The sequence below is a fragment of the Carcharodon carcharias genome, chromosome 37, assembly GCF_017639515.1.
Source record: "Carcharodon carcharias isolate sCarCar2 chromosome 37, sCarCar2.pri, whole genome shotgun sequence".
Taxonomy (NCBI): Eukaryota; Metazoa; Chordata; class Chondrichthyes; order Lamniformes; family Lamnidae; genus Carcharodon; species Carcharodon carcharias.
The window spans coordinates 3,583,762-3,592,187 of NC_054503.1; positions in this window are offsets into that span (position 1 = coordinate 3,583,762).

Sequence of the window (8,426 nt, forward strand, 5' to 3'; positions counted from 1 at the left end):
CATCATGGCCTCTGCCAGTCAGTGATCTAAGTCGGGTTAACAAGTTTAACAAGATGGCGGCCTTCTTCCACAGCTCAAGATTGAGGTTGTACGTATCCTAGGGCAGCGGTTCCCAAATTGTGGGGTCGTGATCCTTCGTGGGGTCGCAGGACAAGATTTTTGGGGTCGTGAGTCAGCAATAGTGGCCGCTGAGCTCGGACTGAGTTTTGACAGGTACAAGGCCCCTTTAAATGTTCCTTGTTTTCTGTCAGTAGGTGTGCTTATTTTGTCTGCCTTGAGGCCCAATTTTTGTTTTGCTACTGCAACTGCAGCTGGCAATAAGGTGGGTGTTAACTTTCTCTCTCTCTCTCTCTCTCTCTCTCTTCTCCCCCACCCACACACACACACACCACATACACACAGGGCAAACCCACCAGATTAAGCCCCCCCCCCCCCCCCCCCCACCACCACCACCAAACTCCAAACAACTCATTAACCCCACCCCCCTCTGGGGGAGGCAGTGGCGTAGTGTTGTTATCGCCAGACCAGTAATCCAGAAACCCAGGGTAATGCTCTGGGCAGATGGTGGAATTTGAATTCAAATAAAAATCTGGAATTGGAAGCCTGATGATGACCATGACTGTCGATTTGTCATTAAAAACCCATCGGGTTCGCTAATGCCCTTTTTTAGGGAAGGAAATCTGCCATCCTGACCCGGTCTGGGCCTACGTGTGACTCCAGACCCCACAGCAATGTGGTTGCCTCTTAAATGCCCTCTGAACAAGGGCAATTGGGGATTGGCAATAAATACTGGCCTGGCCAGCAATGCCCACATCCCATGAGTGAAATTTTTTAAAAAAATTTTCACTTGGTTCTGTCACCATTATGGTCTGAGGAGGTAGCTGTGTCAAGTGAAAATTGACATCAAACCCCCCCTCCACCGCATTGGATTTGCCTCAGTGGTCCCTGAAGCTCTTTGCCGCTGGAGTCAACCACCCCAAGCCTGGGGCTATTACAGACTGACGAAGAGCAACTGATGGTTACAATGAAGTCAGTCGGGGTTGGTGACCAGATGCAAGACTCATGGCAAAAGAATTGAAAGCAGGGGTGATGAGAATTTCTTTGCATGTAAATTGTTGTGATCTGGAATGTGCTGCCTGAAAGGGCAGTGGAAGCACATTCAGTCATAATGTTCAAAAAGGAATTGGATAAAAACTTGAGGGGGGGTGGAATTTGCAAGGGTGCTGAGCTAATTGAATAGCTCTTTCAAGGAGCTGCCACAGGCATGATGGGTTGAATGGCCTCCTGCTTGCTATAAACTAGCTACTGTATTTAATTTCCTACACTTGCCCACACCTAGACTTGCTATGTTCCCCTGCAGTGCCTTTTTTGGTAATGTGAAAAGGTGTTACATAGCCTTTTTTTTTCCCACCCTCTAGCACATGTAGACTTTACATTGTTTTCCCATTGTTAATGTACAGCCTTAATTTCTCGGATGCACTCACCAGCCTCCCAAGCTCCATCTCCTATCTCGCTCTGACTCTCTTGTTTGGCTTGCTTGTCACTAGTCTGGGGAGATGGCATAGTGCTAATGTAACTGGACTAGTAATCCAGAGGCCCCAGGCTAATGCTCTGGGGACTTGGGGTTAGAATCCCACCACAGCAGCTGGCAGAATTTAAATTCAGCTAATTGAAAAATCTGGAATTGGAAAGTTAGTCTCAGTAACTGTGACCATGACAACTATGCTCGATATGTAAAAACCCATCTGGTTCACCAAATTCCCTTTTTTTTAGGGAAGGAAATCTGCCATCCTTACCGGTCTGGCCTACGTGTGACATCAGACCCCACAGCAATTGGATGACTCTTAATTGCCCTCTGAATGGCCTAGCAAGCCACTCAGTTCGAGGGACAATTAGGGATGGGCAACAAATGCTGGCCTTGTCAGTGACTTCCACATTCCATGAAAGAATAAAACCCTTCATCTGACTCTCTCCTCTAATACCTCAGTCTCTCAATCCACATCCTAATCTGTAGATCTGTTCCGTGACCCTATCCCCACCTTTTTGCACTTGCTATGGGCAATTTTTCCAGCCCTTTCTTATGACTGCCCGCATCCCCTCTAATCCATCGCTCGGGTACCTGGTCCCTTTTACCATCTGGAAAAGCCCTCTGCCTCTCTTTCTCAAACTTTTCCAGAGCTAGAGGCAACAATGTCCATAAACCCCTGGCCTGGTCAAGAAATCTTGAAGCTGATCGCAAATGGCTAATTGCACTGGTTGTGAAGTCTTCAGTTCTCTTTTTTTTTTTGGAAAACCAAGTGCATGGAGCAAGTGAGAGATGTCAAATATACCAGGCAAACTGGGTTGGTAGTGCACCGTGAAGACCAACTTTTTCTTAGAGCTACTATAGCTTTTGCTGAGATTCGTATGACTGTAATGGTAATTCTTCAGAAACTGAAAGAGAAGTCTTCTTTTCCTTGAGAAAACAATAATGGCAAGAAGGGATACCAGTAAAATAAGCTTACTCCACAAAACAGTTAAGTTTAGAGAGAGTAATCTGCTGTGAAAAGGTATTAAACAAGTACTGTTTTAGACTTGTATGATGTTGCCCAAGTTGTTTATCCTCAAAATAATATAGACCAAATTATTAGCATAGCCACTGAACTCAGGGCCGTAGTGGTGGCACTCTGACCTTGGTGAGGGGTTGAGCACAAAAGCCAGGTTGAGAGTCCCAGTGCTGCACGCTGGCAATGCTGCATGTCTGAGGCGCTATCTTTCAAATACAACAGTTAAACCAAGACCCTGACCACTCTTGCAGATGGATGTAAATCCCTCGGCCGCTATTGGAAGAAGAGCACAAAGTTCTTACCTGGTGACCGGTCCATGTTTAGTCCCACGTTAACATCAATGAAGCGGATTGCCTGGTCGTTATCTCAGTGGCTTTTGAAGTTTTGGGATGTCCTGAGGTGGTGAGAGGTGCTATAGAAATGCAAGTTCTTATTGACCCCGGTTAGAAAGTCTATGCAGCTTTGCTGCGGTGACAGGACAAAGAGATAGTTAGCAAGATTGCCCGCGGATGTGCGCGCTGCACAACACCCGGCACCACTGGTGATACATCTCTCATTTGCAATCTTCAGTGACAAGTCCATGGACTTCAGTCGTGAGGTAGCCAGTCTGAGCTGGCGACAAGTGAAGTTTGTGGGGATGGCGGGTGCAGGCTAACGAGCCTCCATAAAGTCACAGGACTGGGAATGAAGCATTTTTTTTTTGGGGGACTCTTTTCCCCCAGTTGTTGTCGTTCTAAAGGATAGAAGACTAGAACCAACCTGCACTTAGAAGGGTGGCATTCAGCGATGGTTTAAAAACATAGAAAATGACAGCAAAAGCACAGGAGCAAAAACACTAAAACAGAAGCAAAATACTGCAGGATGCTGGCGATTTGAGATGAAGGCCGAAAGTGCTGGAAAAACTCAGGTCTGGCAGCGTCTGTGGAGAGAGAAACAGGGTTAATGTTTCGGAATTCTGAAGAAGCGTTGTATTGCACTCGAAACGTTAACTCTGTTTCTCCCTTGGTAGATGCTGCCAGACCTGCTTAGTTTTTCTCTGTTTTTATTTTTGGCAAAAATGCTACGTGATAAGGTTTATTCACCTTCTTAACAGCATTGGGATCGGTTCATGGGGTGTGTCTGGTAAACAGGGACCCAGAAAGGTGTGGAGTGTCTGAGGTCACACTCGGTAGAGGCGATGGCGAAGGTGCAAAAAAAATTTGCTAGAATGCTACCAGAACAGAGGTTATGCCTGAACAGACTGGGGATCTTTGCCTAGAAGAGGGAAGGCTGAGGGGGGATCGAGGTCTTTAAAAAATATAAAAGAGTTTGACAGGGCAGAGGTAGAGAAGATATTTCATTGCGGATGAGACTGGAAGTCATCAATAGTCACTAGTAAATCCAATCGAGAATTCAGGAGAAACTTCTTCACCCACAGAGTGGGAAGAATGTGGAACTGGCTACCAAGGGAGCGGTTGAGGTGAATAGTGAGGGAAACACACGAGAAAAGAATAGAAGGATTTGTAGGGTAGATGAAGAGGGAGTGGAGAAGGCTCATGTGGAGCACTGGCATAGAGCAGTTGGATTGAAGGGCCCATTTTTAGGCTGTGACCCTATGGGTGTGGCTGTACTTACAAGGAGACACTGGGTGTGTGTCAATATCTGCAGGCAACCCCAACAAGTGTGTCGATGTTGGCATTGAATCCCTAGGATTCCCTGTCCGTGTCGGGAGTTGCAGCTTTTAATTCCAGATTTATTAATTGAATTTAAATTCCCCCAGTAGGATTTGAACCCTTGTCCCCAGAACGTTAGCCTGGGCCTCTGAATTATTTGTCCAGTGATATTACCGTTATGCCACCATCTCCCCGGTGGCTAGGCCTTCAGTTGTTTCAGCCCTAGAGTTGGGAGTATCCACTCTCTCAACCTCTCCCTCCTCCTTTAGCTTATCCCTCTGACAAAGCGTTAGGTGATATGCCCTTATGCAGCTTGTGCCAAATTTTTTTAACGCTCCTGTAACACACACCACTTTAAAGGCAAGTTGTTGTGTAACAGTCAGTACATCCAAGGCCAAAGACTTTAAACAAGACTCTCTTCAAATAATATTGACAATAACTCTGACAATAGGAAGAGCCCCACCCAGGCATGAAGTATAGCCTGCTGAACCAGATTTATAAAGAGCTGCCTTACACTCCACACTCACCTATGTTTAGAATGACTCTGTTATACCTCTGAAGGTCCAGTTCAACACTGTCACACTTTAGACTTCCTCAGTGTGAGGCAAACATCAGGCGACACTGTGATTATGTAACTGGAGACAAAGACAACCAATCAAGTGAAGAGGTTAATTACAACCTGATTTCTTAGTGTGGCCTCAATGCTGACTGGTTGCTGGATAAGTCACAATGGCTTCCAGTTATTGGGTGGAGGGGATTTTTGGACTGGGACAAGGGATAGAAAGCTGACGTCATTCGCTTTGGGACAGTGGATTCACATCTTTCCCACAGGGGTACACCTCGCTGTTGCTTACAAAAGTGGCAAAAGCAAAACGTTGACAGGACCTGTGGTGCCAGACCTAAAACGTTCGCTTTGTTCAAAATTTCTCTTCCCCTTATTTTCTTGTACCGACAGCCCACGAGACCACTTTCACACCTGTTATTCTTCTCCTTTTCCCCTTACCACTTCCTTACTCACTTAGTTCCTTATTTTTATTTTTCTCTCTTTCACCAGCGTGGAACGCGAGCGGCAGTGCTCAGCGCTTACTGTGAGGGTGGTGGTGGGGGATGGGGGGGGGAGGAGGACGAGCAGGCCTTGCGCGATCTTCATGCATGTGCGCAAAAGAGAGCTCCCCTCCTGAGGCATGGAGCTGCCTCGGGGAGATGACGCGCTGGTGTAAAAAAAATAAAGGAAATAAAATTGTCATAAAACACATCCCCTCGTGGGGACATGCTTTAAATTCAAAAATAAAGTCTTTAACTGATGTTTATTTGCTTTAGGAAACCTCATCCCGCTCGTGGATGAGGTTGCCTCAAAAATGTAAAGGCCGCTTGGCCTTTTCGCCTGCCCGCCAACCGTTAGGCTGGACGGGCAGCATCATTTGAATTTCATTGGCTTCTTAATACCCTTAATAGGCGGGCGCGCAGCCGACTCCTATGCACGCCTGCCCAACGAAATATTGCAAGACTGCGAGATGACATCGGGACGCTCGGCCAACATCGTGGCGCGTCATTTTACGCTCAGGCGTGTCGGGCATACACCCGCGCACTGAGCGTAATATTCTGCCCTTGGCATTTGTAACGAAGGATCTCGGTGTATCTGCCCGTCCAACAGCAGCATCGGGAAGAGAGAGCCCTCAGGGCCGTGGGACCACCGAGAACCCGCCAGTGACTCTGACACCTTTTAAGGTGACGGCTAAAGCTGTTTCTTCTCTCTACCAAGCAAAGTTAGACAAGATGTCGAGTAAAGAAGTCCAATCGCTGCTTATGGGAGTGTCTGGAGAAAGGGGACTGGGTCCCTTTTGAAGAAGTAGTTGCATTTATTCAGGAATGGCTGTGTGCAGGGAAAGACCAGGAGTGAGTGGCTGGCAGGCCGTCTTTCCCCAGTTTTAACCCTTCAGTTGCTGTGGTTAGTGTACAGAGTGTAAAGGACCCACAGGCCCAGGTCCAGTCTACAGAGATTCACGTGCAGCTGCTTTCCCCAGAAGCTGAAGCGTTGGGTGGAGAGTTAGGGCCCACTGAGCCGGGTTTGGTTGGGGCAATTCACTGTGCTGAGAAATCTGGGCCTCAAGGTGGGGAATATGGAGGGAAAATTATGTTTAATGATTAGTTTTAGTGTAGATCACACAATTAAAACATATTGATCTTTTAACTTCATAGTATACTATCCTTTTAAACTGTAACCAATAGAAGACTCCAGCAGTGAATATCATGTGATTCTGCTTGGCTTCATTTGACAGGGAAAGGCACGATGGGATTTTAGACACAATGAGGTAACATACCAGAGAGTTAATTACAGAACAACTGATGAAGAGGCCCTTTGTTGCACTTATTTCCATATTACAAAGCCACACTGAGTTGTTGCCTTCAACGTTGAATGGGCAAGTTTGTATTCCCCCAGATCGTAGCACCTTATCAGAACCGGGTGTTATCAGGAAAAGGAAAGTAGGAGAGAAAGAAAACAGCAGCTGTGTCCTACATTAAGCTAGTTTTACTTTGTTGTGTTTTAGAAGAAAGCAATGATGTTTGACACAACGTAATGTTTGTATTAAGAACTAATATTTGTAACCATATGAGACTAATTTTGTAACTGTATAATCTTTTTAGGCTTTTATCACTCAAGACTATGTACTAATGTAATGTATAAGGAGACTTTACTATCTTACATTTTAAACACTGATTACTGCTATGCACTTATATTTCATACACGCTCTGTGTAACTTTTAAGTATCACCTATTTAATTATCTTTTGCATTAGGCCTACATAGTTTTAAGGCTATGGGCAACTTTTCCAAATCCTCTTGTTTTAAAAGTAAAGCAACTCATTCTGCGAGTTGACGATCAGCCTCCGCGAGGTAGCTCGCAGACACTTCCTCCTGCCTCTCCCTGGATCATGACCCCACCACTGAACATCAAGCCATTGTTGCCAGGACTGTCACTGACCTCATCTCCTCTGGAGTTCTTCCTCCCACAGCTTCCAACCTGATAGTCGCACAACCTCGGACGGCCCGCTTCTACCTCCTACCCCAAAATCCACAAACAGAACTGTCCCGGTAGACCGCTCGTGTCAGCTTGCTCCTGCCCCACGGAACTCATTTCTCATTATCTTGACTCCCTTCTCTCTCCCCTTGTCCAGTCCCTTCCCACCTACATCCATGATTCCTCTGACACCTTACGTCACATCAACAATTTCCAGTTCCCTGGCCCCAACCGCTTCCTCTTCACCATGGACGTCCAATCCCTCTACACCTCCATCCCCCACCAGGATGGTCTGAGGGCCCTTAGCTTATTCCTCGAACAGAGGCCCGAACAATCCCCATCCACCACTACTCTCCTCCATCTGGCTGAACTTGTTCTCACACTGAACAATTTCTCCTTCAACTCCTCACACTTCCTCCAAATAAAAGGTGTGGCTATGGGTACCTGCATGGGCCCCAGCTATGCCTGTCTCTTTATGAGGTATGTGGAACATTCCTTGTTGCAGTCCTACTCTGGCCCCCTCCCACAACTCTTTCTCCGGTACATCGATGATTACTTCGGTGCTGCTTCATGCTCTCGTCGGGACTTGGAAAAATTTATTAATTTTGCTTCCAATCTCCACCCCTCTATCATTTTCACGTGGTCCATCTCTGACACTTCCCTTCCTTGACCTCTCTGTCTCAATCTCTGGTGATAGACTGTCCACCAATATCCATTACAAGCCTACCGACTCCCACAGCTACCTCGACTACAGCTCCTGACACCCCGTTTCCTGTAAGGACTCCATCCCATTCTCTCAGTTCCTTCGCCTCCGTCGCATCTGTTCTGATGATGCTACCTTCAAAAACAGTTCCTCTGACATGTCCTCCTCCTTCCTTAACTGAGGTTTTCCACCTACGGTCATTGACAGGGCCCTCAACCGTGTCCGGCCCATCTCCTGTGCATCCACCCTCACGCCTTCTCCTCCCTCCCAGAAACATGATAGGGTCCCCCTTGTCCTATCACCCCACCAGCCTCCGCATTCAAAGGATCATCCTCTGCCATTTCCTCCAACTCCAACATTATGCCACCACCAAACAGATCTTCCCTTCACCTCCCCCCGGCGGCATTCCATAGGGATCGTTCCCTCCGGGACACCCTGGTCCACTCCTCCATCACCCCCTACTCCTCAACCCCCACCTATGGCACCTCCCCATGCCCACGCAAAAGA